Here is a 14,521-nt window from a genome sequence, read left to right on the forward strand (position 1 = left end):
TTACTGCAACTAATTGATTTGTCCCAACACTGTAAGTAGAAGCTTTAAATGAGCATACTGAATAAGCTTAGAATTAGAAAGAAAAGATGAAACGTGGACAAGTCAAATACAATTTTCATCGAGCATCAAACAATAAAGTGTAACAATGAAATAATAAATTCACATTTTGTAGAATGCCTTAACATTTATTTGAATGTATTGAACATCTTCAACTTTTTGCAAACAGAGATGTTAAGAACACTTTCAGAAATAATATATTTGAACATACTTGTAATAGCAGTCAATGCACAAATCTGATTTCGATTATACGATTATGAAGGACAAACTTGCAATAATGATGAAACTAGAAATTTTGTTCTGACATGCTCTATATTCTATAGATTTAATTCAGAAAATGGTAAATTTATATACATGTTGGGTAATGGTTCTTCATGTCTCTACAATAATCATATTAGATGCCCATTCACCACCTATATTATGAAATAGTTCAACAACTCAGCTTCTGTAAATAGAGGTTTGACTTTCCTTTTGAAATGAGGAACCTAAGGTTCATTTGAAGTATGAGGTGAGCCAAAACTACTGCCAGTGATGAGGCCAATTAATGAGGAACCTAAGGCTCACTTGAAGTATGTGGTGAGACAAAAGTACTGTTAGTGATGAGGCCAATTATTGCCTCTATTTTATGTTAATTTTAATACTCTATTTTTAATACTGCTAGGACATTTGTGAACTTATAATTAGTTGAACTTATGATAAAGTCCAGATAGAACTGTTAAACCATGGGTAGATAGTTATGTCAAATTTTGCCAATATTATACATATAATGCAGTATTTCATATAACCATCGGAATGTGTGCTCTAGTATTTGGATTTAATTTGATTATGCTTATCTACAAAAATATTTCTATATCGCAATTAACTTGCTAGGAAAGGAAGAAGCTAGAGAGTGGTCGACAACATTCAAGAAGGAGTGTTAAGGCCCAACTGCAACGGAGGAATCATTATGGCACCAGAAGACATGACTACTTCAAAGGAGGAGCTATTATTTTAGGAATTTAGGGATGAAGTGTTGCTTTATTCCCTCTACATTTACTATTGTGTTGAATTGGTCACCCAAACTTTATTGCTTATACCACAAGCTGTTATATTTCCCTCTTCTCCTCTGAGAAAATTTTAGTTAGTTTATTTTCTTTCCTATTTTAGAATAAGTGTCAATCCTCTATTTATAGGGATGGGGTTGATATTTGTAGGAGGTTGGAAAAAGTTTATGGAAATACTTTGTCTCTTGTAACGAGTTATCAACAGTTTTATGTATTGTTCTTATGCAAGGAGTTTTTGAAATATAATGAAGTAATTCTTGGTTTACATTCTGTGTTAGTAGATTAGCAGAAGCCAACCAAGGGGAGGGCCACTTGGGAGGTGGATTAGATTAGAGTAGTGTAGATTTACTCCTAGCATTTCTAGTATTTCAAATAGAAGTTATAAGTTTCTTCCTACAACATCGTACTTTGTGAATGTTCTTGCAGCATCTGCAAGAATAGTTATAGTGGATGGTCTGGGTTGAAATATAGGTTAGCATAGAGTTGTATTTCCAACATTCATTTCAATAAGGAGTTAAGTGTGTTACTTTCCTATAGCACTAGTGTAGGTTCTTTGTATGCATTTTACTTTTCTATAACATAAGCATAATGACTCTTCAAGGAACCTAGTGCACATATTGTGCCAACCAATTTCAAGTATACGTCCCTGGGTTACAAATTAAATGCACCTAATGGTGGGAGAAGTAATCCTTAAATTGAATACACTATTCCTAAGTAAGGCCTTGGGGCATGATTATCATACACCTACTATGAGGCAGAATAACTAGCATTGTTAGCAGGAACACCAATGTCTTCATTTGTTTCTTTATCATCATTAATTTCATGTATTTTACTAGAACTATGAGTAAAGTAGCATGTTTTCTCTGAAGCATTACCACTTGCTATTTTAAGTTCAACATTTGGTTATTTCATGTCTCATTAGATGTTAGAAGTTGCTTGCATCTAGCACCCTCTTTTGTCTCAATCCTCTTTTTAGTTTTGTTTAAGCCAATATTGGCAATATCCATGTTGCCATCAGAATCCACTTTACTATTTTCCATTTTTGCATCATATATGACCTTCATGGTTGGATCTGCTAGTAAGGGAAAAGAGTTACCTGCTTCCAAGTTTGAATTTCCCTGACTGTCATCCAAATTATGCCCTCCAAAAGCCATCTTTGAATTAGAAATACTTGATACTAAACAATTTTGATATTCCTTAATGAGTTCTACTACCCAATGGACTTGTTTCTTTTCATTTTCAATTAATCTATTATGTCACTCTATTGCTCTTATCATTTTCCTCTATTTTTGCTCTATTGCTCTTATCATTTGCCTTTGTTTCAGCTCTATTGCTCTCATTACTTACCTTTGTCTCTATTATGACTGATATTTCTTTCCTTTTTTCATGCTTGCACAAGTTTTCTATATCTTTGGTGCAGGAGCACCCAGACCATCTCCTTGGAATTTAGAGTCATAATTAGTATGTTTTTTATTCTTCATAGGTTAGTTTATTAGTTGTTTTAATTCATGTTATTAAGTGTTCAATTAAAGTCATGTTGACCAAGTTCATGTTTTAAGCAATGTGGGCCAAGAGAGTCTAAATGTGGAAAATGTCATGTAAGGCCATAAGTGTAGTGTTAAAAGGCCATAATAAGATTTTGGACCTATTTAGGGTGCCAAGGAAGCATGTGAAAGCATAACATGCAAAATATGCAAAAAAAACGTAAATTGTCAAAAAAAAAGTTTTTGTTAGCATTTTTGAAAAATCACAAGTTTTGGGGAGATGGAAGTTCATCCATCTTGGACAAGCCCTTAGAGGAGGTGAAATGTCATGTTTTTGTATAAACAATATAATCACAAGTAGAAGATATAGAGAGATGAGATGTGGAGAAGAAAAATGAAAAAAAGTATGGCGTGTAATCTTGTATAATAAATTATTTATTTTGTGAAATTCTACTGATATACTGGTGTTTGAATTACAGTCCTTGTATCTTATCTCATATTTCATGGTGATGGTGATTCTTGAGCTCCTTATATGTAGCAATGACATTTAGAGTTATTGTTGATGTTATAGGTGTGCATAACATCATTGGGTTTCACTAAAGTTCTCACTATTCACTATTTTAGATAGTAAATTAGGTACCTTGTTAGAGTGAAATACCTCTTTAACTGCATGTTACCATTGAATGGAGTTAATAAATTTGAGAATGTGTTCTTGGTTTCTTTTGATTTTTGTCTAATAGTTTAACACCAAAACCTTGTTTCTTGTATTGGAGGTGGCTGAGAATCAACATGTATCTACTGTTGCATGTGTAATACAATATAAAAAAAATTCTAGAAAAACATGATAGAAGTTGTCTAGAGTTGCAAGTGAGAAGGAAGGTTTGTATCCACTCATGGGATGTTGGAGAATCCAATAGAAGGGTTGGCAGTCAAGTTGATGGAGGTTTGAGATTGCTTTCTTAAAATAACCATGAAATCCTCATTGAAGGCAAGGGTTTGAAGTTTTGATGATCTCCTCAATAGCTAGGAGTCCACAAGTTGGAAGTTGGAAAACTTTTGGTAAGGTAAATGCATATGAAAGTTCATTAATTAACAAGTTAAATGAATATACAATTTAGAACCCAAGATTTTGGAATTGGAGAGAGTTCAAGAATGGGTGTTTGAATCTACCTTTAGTTTTGGTAGATGTTTGGAAGAGTTTGATTTCTTAACTAAATCCCAAGATAGGGCTACAAGGAAGAGCCCTCATTAGGTTTGTCTGTTCTATCCACTGTCACATCTACAATTTGACATACTTTATGGGAATTCAGTCTCCTCCATAGTGTCTATATAATGTTTTTTATGTACTCTCTGGATAGAAGCTATGAAAGGAAGTTTGTAAGTTGAATGTAGAAATGTGTAACAAAGTTATAAAATGTAAGAGCTGAAGCTTAGTAAGATGTTTAATCAATGTAATGTTTTATTTTGATATATAAGCTTGTGGGTGTCTTTTTACTACCACTCTTCATTTCTACATTGCATGCATAGAATAAAAAAAGAGCGGAGACTCTGCGGACATAGTCTTGATGAAAAGCAATAGAGACTTAAGGAAAAGAAAAATATGTAAATGTGATCTTTATTCATTGAAAATGATCTAAAATGTTGATAAAAAACCTTCAGAAAGATCAAAGATGCAAATATCATCTTTGTTCATTGAAAGTGATCTAAGATATTGCTCAGAAAACTTAAGGTAGGAGGGTTATAAAAGCAACATGCTCTTCATCCAGAATCATGTTGATCAGAAAGCCAACACTATGAATTAAAAAGCAATCTCTCTTGTATTAGATTATTAACAAAAAATACAATAATTATAAGTTACTGAACGTACACAACTAAATCTAAAACTAATCTTATAATGATTCTTGATGAAGTGAAGAGTTCATAGAACTTACTAATTCCTCAATGCCCCTAGAAACCAAAGAAGAAATGTCTTCTTTCTACATCATTCACTTTAGTCAGAAGCAGCTTGTACTCTCCCTCGAATGTCCCTGAACTAAACAAAATTCAAACCTTTTTAAGAGAAATGAATGTATGGATAAAGAGAAGAGAACATACTATACTTTACTATATTAAGAATAGGTGCTAGATTGTATCGTTGTGATAAATTCAGTGATAGGAAGAAAAAAAAGGATGGGAGAAGTGTCTCCATCCACACTGTATTGAATGTGAGGTTTCAAATCTATAGAAGATTGTGATTTTGACTGTTGTGCAGGGATAACAAAAATTTCAATGATATTAATTTGCATTTGAGCATGGCTTGTAAATTGACCAACAGAAAAGCATGAAATATCATAAAATATTAAAATGAACAGGTGAGCTTGGCATTTGGAAATAGTAATTGAAATATTCATATATAAATTATAATTCAACCAAAGTATTTTGAAAGTAAAATTCAAAATTCAAATCAATATCTATCATATATAAACCTACCTAGAGATGTAGCCAATGAAGTTTGACTTTTGCACATTGTAATTTGCGGCAAGGATTATAAACTCTAAAATTATAAATGTTACCTACTTTCTCCATTAAGTGTTGCATGTCATATAGACTTTACGATCCTCTACTTACTGTAATATTATTCAACATATCACCACACTCAAAAGAAATAATGAGAATAGCTCATGAATCAATGTATACTTTAGAATGATCTAATATCATTTGTTTCCACTATTCAAATTCTTCTTCATGTCTCCCAATTTAAAACAAAAGTTATCAAATGCAATCAAACATGATTGCAGATAAATAGAAATAATAGAATAGCTTGGAGAGGAATAATTTGAGGCAATCCCATAGAAAGCCATTCTTTTGAATACTTCATACACTGCAACTAAATTTCATAAATAAATGAGTTTGACCGTGGTGTCCTTCTGCATTGCCTAAAACCAACAGATTCACACAGTTAGTTGTCATGCAATCATAGGTTAATGTTGAGCTTCACTTGGTTTCAAGAATAGTTTAATATTATCTACTAATCAGAGCCAACCATGTGAAGGTGAAAGCTCATTTGCACCCCCCACCCAAAATCTACATTTCTCGTTAACATCTAAAATTCATTCATTTTATTAATAAAATGCAACATTCATTAACACATTAGTTTCATTAGAACATTCACATTAACATTGAAACATAAGATTAATTAGAACATTCACATTCACATTCAATATAACATAAATAAAACATCGATACATAAACATCAATCATTATCAAATAAGTTACATAAGCTCACATGAATCATTTCTTTTTTTTGCTTTTTTTTTCTTTTTTTGTTCTTCCCTATATTGTTGCAAAGGCATATACATGTCGTCATCGATATTTCTTCTCACCAGAGGTGGACATGCACTTGATGTCCTCTACAAAGGTTGGTCCTCTGCAATAACAAATAAAAAGGGTTAAATTTAAAAAAAATTGAGACTTTAAAGATTTTAAAGAACATTGTAGCACACTTTACCTTGTCCAACCACATCATTCTTTCCCGTTGGCTTGGACCTCAACACGCTCATCATCTACATCCACTGCAACTAAAATACAAGATGTTTTCTTAATCCCAACACATAATACAGTTAAATTTGTATTACTACACCAAATTCAATTTAAAATGTTTACTTGTATTAATAATTTAGAAATAAAAAATTTAATAGAAAATTTTTACTTGTATATACATTAATATTATTCTTCATCCATATCATCATCAGGATCATTGTCGTCATTGACATTATCATCACCACTATCTTGGTCGTCGTTGTCATCATAATCATCGTGGTCATCGTCGTCATCATCTTCCTCCTTCTCCTCCTCATCATCATCGTTGTGATAAGTAGAAGCATCGTCATTGTGATCAGTAACAACATCATTTGCTTTAGGAGCATCATCGACTAATCTTGATCATGATCCACTTCTTCCTCTTCTTTGATATCTTCTTCTTCCATCACATTATACTTTATCGACCTTCCCCTTGGATCATGTCTAACAACAAATGACCAACCCAGTTTATGTTGAACCTCTGAGTAATATACCTGCTCACATTGGCTTGGAAGAAAATAGGGCTCATCCCCAACTAGCTCAAACAATCTTGTATTAATCATTGGAAATCTATTCTCATGCTTAATAACAGTTCTATCAGGATCATTTTGATTGAGTCGTAGTTTGTACCATTTGACGTGTTGGCCTAGTTTTTCACATCCAAAAAATTTGTTGCATTTTACAATGAAAATCCAGTTGATTCATTAAATCTAGGGGTCATGCGTGTTTAAAAATTATTTTCCCTAGATAAAAACCTCAAAATTTCATGAGACCCTTACTTATTTGTGTCCTAGATTTCAAAAAATAGAGTAGCAGTTGTTTATTTTAAAAATACGTGGGAAGCTTTTCGCCTTAGAAAATCTTTATTCCAATTTTTTCGTGTCTATTTTTAAAATATTTCCTAAAAATCAGTTATACTATTAACCTTTTCTTTAATCATGTTTTTAACCTTAAGTTGACTCACCAGTGTTCTTTTGAAAATGTTTTAACCTTGGTATGGCCTACCTTGTCAAACTATTGATCAAAATAAGATCAACGATAGGCACTTTTTCACATTATGAAAGTTCTTGAGCTTTAGAGAAAGTGGGGAAGTGAAAACATGACACGTAGCATGGATGATGTCATTTCTTTTATGAGCCATAATAGGTAGACCTATCAGAATAGTTCAGAGTTGTCGGATTGATGTCAGGACACGATGGAAATTTGGAGCTATTTCATTGGGTGAACTTGGTAACAGGGACTAAAGTAAAAAGGTTTTGTTGTATCGTTGATCATCTAAGGGTTGATGGTGGGTGTGTTCCCACTTTATGAAGATTCTTGAGTTTTAAAGAAAGACAAGAAGCAACTTTGTGACACATGGCCATGTGGGGTCAGTTATTCTGAAGGTTTCTAGGTAATGCTGAGATGGAAGGTATACCAAATGTTTTATGCTCATTTGCCAAGAAGTATTGCATGTGTAATGAGTTGGAAGCTAAATGTTCAGTGGGTCCAAATTATTAAAGGCAAGTGTAGTGACAACTAAAATTTCTTATTATTGTCAATCATTTGGAGATCAATAATCAACGTTTTCCTGCAATTTGAAATTGCTTGAACTTTTTTGAATGTGGGGAAGCACCTTGTTGACACGTGGCCAAATTCAAAAAAGGGTAACGTAGTCATTTGGTTTTAAAGCTAAGTTGTCTGATTTATAAAGATCAACGATTGGATTTTAAATCCCATGGCATGACATGAAATATAACTATTGGGACATTAATTTTGATCAAAGTTGTTTCATGTGAGGCTAAATTTGCAATAAGGCTTCCAATTTTTCATTATTGAACACCAAAGTTGCAAAATTCTCACAAAGTGAAGATATCTAGATCTAAAGGTGTATTTTTTTAGGTTTTTGAGTTACTGCTAACAATTTTTTAGAGAAATAAGCAGGAAAAATTTGGTAAATGTTTTAATTTCTGGTTAATTGAGGAAATACATTCGCAATAAGATAATTGTTCAATATGCCTCCACGAAGGGATTTCTCAAGGAAAGTGGATTACTTGGAAAGGGTTTTGCATGATGATTTTTTAGAGCAAACGCCCCAATCCATAAATGAACTTTCTAGGGGAAAAGAATTCACACTGAAGAACCCTAGGTTATTGATTAGCGAGGGTTTTGATGAAAAAGAAAACTACTTAAGAGATGTTGAGACATCTGTTGGGGGTTAAGAGCTTTTTCGTAAATGGTCTGCAGAAGGAAAACTATACACTCTGAATAATGTATGAAAATTTGGCATTAGCAAGTTAATTATCCTAGGGTTTTTTTTTATGATGACTTACTTGCAGTAATGTCAAAGTATGATCCAATAACTAGGATAGTAAAGAATCATGTTGGCAATAATCTTTTTAGGGTTTCACCATAATTGATTAGGGAGGTTTTTAAGTTAAACCCTAACCATGTAGTGCATGAGAAAATAGACATGGAAGATCTGCAGGCTAGGTATGATACACAGATGGTGTATTGGAGGGGAGGACCACTACAAGAACATTTTTCCAAGATAGGACAATTACCCTCGGTTACACTGAATACCCCAGAGCCATTATTAAGAAAATATTTCAATCCTAGACCACCAGTACTATATTTCTCTCTCTACAGAATATTTGGAATGGATGAATAAGATCACATCCCATGCTTTATTGTCTTTATCATTGCAAAAACACTTTAGTATGGTATGAGATCTATTTTTTATTTTGCTACTCTCTTGGTAGAAGAGATTCATACTAGATTAATGGGTATAGCTAAGGCTAAAGTTGATAAGGCTTTCTTCTAGTATTCTATGTTAATGTACATATGTTTGTACAAGGGAGTTACCTTTTTCTCCAAAGAAATGAAATTAGAATTGGAAAGAGATGGAGAGAGGGTCCCTATCTAGTTGTGGAGTGCAGACATGACATGAGAGGTGACTGATAAAAGCTTTGTCAGATTTGATAGGTACTTTTCCTCTAGGCTCATAATGTTACTGGTTGGAGATAACCCTAGGATACCCTAATCACTATTAGATGTGACCAGACCAAAGGATCATGCAAAAGGATTAAAGGTAAGCCACAGTTGTAGAGATATCATCCCATATGCAATGTCCATTATATTCAAATTTTATGGTTTTCTTGGAAAACCACATGTGTTACCCTATCAAATATATTTGAAGGTGGAAATTGCAGAACCCTTATGGCAGATAGAATTAGTGGATGAAAGAGAATTGTTGGGAAAATCCAAAGGTACTTTCTTTCCCCAAATTACTATTGTGCATAATTTTGTTTTTTTCAAAAAGGGATGGAGGCACTTGGAAAATTTTCTACACAAATATCAGATGGCAAAATCCCATTCTCACTTTATAGACTTAGAGGGATTTTATGAATTATTCAATGAAAGAACAAAAGCCAAAGCCCATAAGCACCTTATATATTTTCCTAAAGATATAGTTAGAAATAAGTTTTCATCACAAGAATAGGAAATTAGAAAAGAAAAGTGGAAGGTATATATCAAGGTTCTTGATTTCATAAATGCTTTTGAGCCAGATTATGACCCCTTTGCTGATAGAAAATACTGGGGTGCAATGATAGATATGTTGATGGATAACTTCGTTGGGTTCGTGCAAAATTTGAATGAGAAGGAAATTTTGACCCATACATACCCAAGCAAGGTCACTGAGGTGGAAAATAGATTGGTCAACAGATTAATTATAAACCTAGGCTAGTATACATTACAGAGAAAGGTTGGGTATACAGTGCCACAGAGTGTACAACCTGTACCTCTTTACAAGAGACAACATTTTGAAAGCCCACCTAGTGTGACTACTCCCAATACATAGAAGTTGGAACAAGGATCTTCTTCTAGGGTTGAAGAGTATTCTTGTACCCAAACTCCTCTCAAAATAGATGATGAATTATCTCTAAGAGAACAATTGAAATAAATAAGAGGAGAAAAAGATATTATTATAACTACTGTGGATATAAAAGGAGTGTCAGAGGAACCTCTTATGCCAACATTAGCTCTCACTGTGGGAGACTTCAGAGGTAAAGAAATAGATCCTGTAGTTGTATAAGCATCTAAGAAATTTATTGATGATAAGAGTTTTGTCAAATAAAGAGCATTTTCTCAATTTTTGTGGAGAAGAAGTATAAGCAATTTTGAGGAGAAGTGCAAAAGGCTTAAAACATAGCAACTTGGCAAGTAGGACTCTGGAATTGAGGAGGAGATCAAGGCCAGTTTTATTGATGAATTTGCCCAAATAACTGTTGAAGGGGGTAGGCAGTTATTGAAATATTTTGGAGTTTTATTATTACCAAAATGGGATATTGCTAAAGCCATGATTTTTGATACGGTAAAGAAGTCAAAGGACACCTAGTTTAGAGCAAGGGAGGAAGTCCTACAAGCCCATAAGGGGTTAAAATATAATGATGGCCATAAGGCCTTAGTAATGTGGTCCATCCAAAAAAGAGATAAAGGCATAATACAAGAAGTTTTAGATTTTGAACACACAAGTAGCCTTATTGTTTACAGGGTAGATGAAGTAGATAGTGAAAAGGTGTCCCAGATGACCAAATAAATGATAGATTGTGGAGTTATGGTTGCTGCAAAGGACAAGAAAAAATCCTTGGAGCTAAATGCTAGATTTGAAAAGGTACTAGAGGCTTATGAGGAAAGAGGAAATACAATACATCAATTGGAGGCTCAGATTACTCAAATGGACAAGCAATTGGGAAAAAAGTAAGTAAGAGAATCTAGCTAGCCCAAGATTACTCATCCTCCTTGTCCTCTAATTGAACCTTTCAAGTCAACTCCCTTTGTATAAATACCAGCTACCCCATAGGGAATTCAAGAATGCACAACTAAAGAGCTTGAAGAAGAAAGGGCTAAAATATGATCATTACATGTGGAGTTGGGTGTCTAGTATTAAGAGACTCTATTATGTATCTAGTAGATAGAATAAAATGGCCTATATTTTATGATAAATTGTCAAAGCTAATGGATACATGGAATGAGTTAAAAGGTAATGAGGACACCTTGAATCCAATTGTCAAAAAATGGAACAATAGGGATAGTGATGTCACAATTTTATGTTGTTCAATTATTGGTCTTTCTTGTGAGCAAATAGAGAAGACTCTTGACATGACTAATGATCTCTCTAATTTTGATAATAATAGAGTTGCATTATAGAGGAGGATTGTTAATTATTTTTCAAAGTATCTTAGTGAAAGTTTTGAACTTTTCCCTAATGCACTCAAGACCATGGATAAATTGAAAGATAAAGAGGAGTGGGCTAAAGAGCTGGATGAACTAATGTGTATCAAATTGAATAAAGTCATCAATGAAAAGGGCCATGCATGGTTTTCCAAAACAATTGAAGAATTTGTTAGAATTCAAATATTCTTTGATTCTTTTAGAAAGAAGTTTGATGAGGTTGATAAACTAGGAGAAGATGTTCTGAAGAAGCAACATGATATATTGAATTTTAATTGGCCAGATGACTCATTGTTCAACAAATGGATGACTGATCTTGCCCAATCAAATCAATTGATAGCTAATGAAACCAATGAAAGTGGTGTGGACCTAAATGATTTACAAATAATCGATGCTTCAAAGGAAAGAAAAGAAGATCAATTAGTTGCAAAAGTTGAGGTAGTTAGTCAGACTGATGATGTGGCAGCATAAAAACTAGTTATAACTATTGGCTTATCAGTTTAGGATAATTTGGAGGGAGATACATGAGTTTTATTAAGTTTCCAAATATCAAAATCAAACACATAATATGTAGATCAAGCTATCCCATAGTTGAAAAAGCAATGACAACAAGAAGTTGCAACAAAATTGGCCCCACAAAAAGAATATTCATGATGTAAACATTTTGTTGCACAAATTTTTGTCTTATAATGACAATAACCTTTTGCATGTAATATCTTTTTGTCTTAAGGACAACTATCATTCTTCTCTTAGCCTATATCTTGTTGCATCTCATGCTATATAAATGAGATCCCAAGGCTAGAGAAAGGGTATGAAATCTTATGTAATTTTGAGTATATTGCTAGTCTTGCATTTGGTCCAGTTTTCTTGATGTTAATTTTTTGATGTATATTTCTCTACAAATCTAAGAATACATTAACATCAAAGGATCATGTTCTCTTGTCCTGAAATGTTTTAAATTTTATATTAGTTTTGTGTGATTTTCAATGAAAATTAATACAAAGGAGAGTTACCACCATATATGTTTTCTCTAAATCTTGTCTCCATTGTTATTAGCTGGTTATTTTGAGATTGTATAAGCAAAGCTTATTCAATTTAATGCAACTAGGATAGGTTGTATATCCATTTGCTATTGCTTTTAATTAAATGAATTAAGTAAATGCTTTAGTAAGGTGATAGGATTTCCAGTCAGTAAGAAGGATATGCATAAGAATGAAATTTAGGGTACATTACTGATAATATTGATTGTAATGCAATTGATAAGATCAAAAGTTTGTTGGGTATACTCTAAGTACCAATGGATGAAGCAGTAATCATTTTATTTTGTTTGCATGTGAAAAGATCTTAGAATTGCATGAAGCATAATTTCAAAATCAAAATCAATTTTACATTCATATATTAAGAGTTTAATAGATGGTCAACATTTGTTTACATATGAGCTTTGTGTGTTGTGGTTCATTGTTGTAACCCAGTCTTACCTGTAAATCTAAGAATTGTGGCCAAATATCTACTATAAGGGATAAGTATTGTGAGTGAATATCAGTAAGTGATTGAAGTGTGAAGAAAATATCTAGTATTGAACCCTGTTATCCCTTAGGTGCATTTGCCTTGGTTTTGTAGAACCTAAAGAGTAGAAAATCCTTGTGATTTTGTTGAAGTTGGGTCAAGATTTGAGGACTTCTTAGTTGAATATAGGAAATAACTAATCCTTAGACTAAGTTGTTCTTCATTATTCTGATATCAAGTATTTTGTTACTTGGTAGTTTTGAAACACCAACATGATGACGAAGAGAACTAATTTGAAGGAATTAAAGTCACAGTTAACTATATGAACCAAAATGCCATAATATCAATTTTGAGATTGTTGAGGATGTAAGTTGTTTCTAGATGAAATATTGGTCACCTGGAAGACTGCACTTATCCCAGAATCACAAGTTCTCTCCATGTCATCTAAATATTTGATGCAAAATTTATAACCATTGCAGAACATAGTCTTGTGGTGTTTCACCTACAATAATGTCAAACATGTATAAATTATTCCACCATGAGTTCAAAAATATAAGGTTGATTAACAAACTTATAAGTACCTAGAGATCTCTTAAACCATATGCTAAATCTATTTCTTTTTGTGTAACATTGGGATCTCTATAAATGAGCTTGTTTAACCAATAAAGACATAGATTCTAATTTTAGTCCATGACCAGAATGTTGACATCGTTTAATCCATACCGTCATCCAATCTTTGATAATTTTCAATAAAAAAATGTATTCCATCCCACTCTTTAGCAGTTGTATAAAATTAAATAGATGACATAGAACATATTTATTTTGAAGATTAAGAATTAATTAAGTATAATAACATCTCATAACTTACCTTGCACTTTCCTAAATCTACCTTTCCCCACCAAGTACTCCCCTTTGAATTTTCTAATGGAGTCAAGATCCTGAATGCAATCTCTATGCGTCTTTGTTGTAAGATTAGGAAGATATTGAGTAATGTACATCATAATTTGGTATGCCATATATCCCTCAATCATAGAACCCTCATGACGTGCTCTTTGTCAAACCAAACCCTTAAAAAATTTCAAGTGTCACTCAACCATCCACATTGACCTGGGTTGTATAGGTCCACACAATTCAATCTCCTCAACTTGGTGTATGAGGTAGTGTTCTTGTGTATTGAAATTTTTTGAAGGTAAATACTTTTGCATTTCACAAATTAGTAGAGAATTATTTTCCTCTAATATTTTATATCTTCTTTATAGATTACTTTAGATGACAACCACCTACAAGGGATTGAAGACACAAAAACATATAAATACGAGACTTTACAATATATTACTTGTTTGATATATTGAACAAATATCACTACTTACCTCATGTATTTTCCAAGATCATATATCACTTGTTTGATATTATTGTCAAAGTTGTTTGGAAGCGATAGGGGTAGCACATGCTATTCATTTCATTATTTACTAACGTAATACATTGAAAATTGAATGTGGTTTGACAAATATATTGTAAATACAAAAGACCATGACTTACCTTGATGAAGGTATGTCAAACATGTGTTTTTAGCCCTGGACCAAATTCACTTTTCTTTGACATGAGATTGCTTATATTTGCAATAAATCCTGTAGGAAATCTCATTTTTTGTATGACTTC

This window comes from Cupressus sempervirens, chromosome 8 (genome assembly GCF_028749045.1).
Source record: "Cupressus sempervirens isolate cs-2001-9-10 chromosome 8, ASM2874904v1, whole genome shotgun sequence".
Classification (NCBI taxonomy): Eukaryota; Viridiplantae; Streptophyta; class Pinopsida; order Cupressales; family Cupressaceae; genus Cupressus; species Cupressus sempervirens.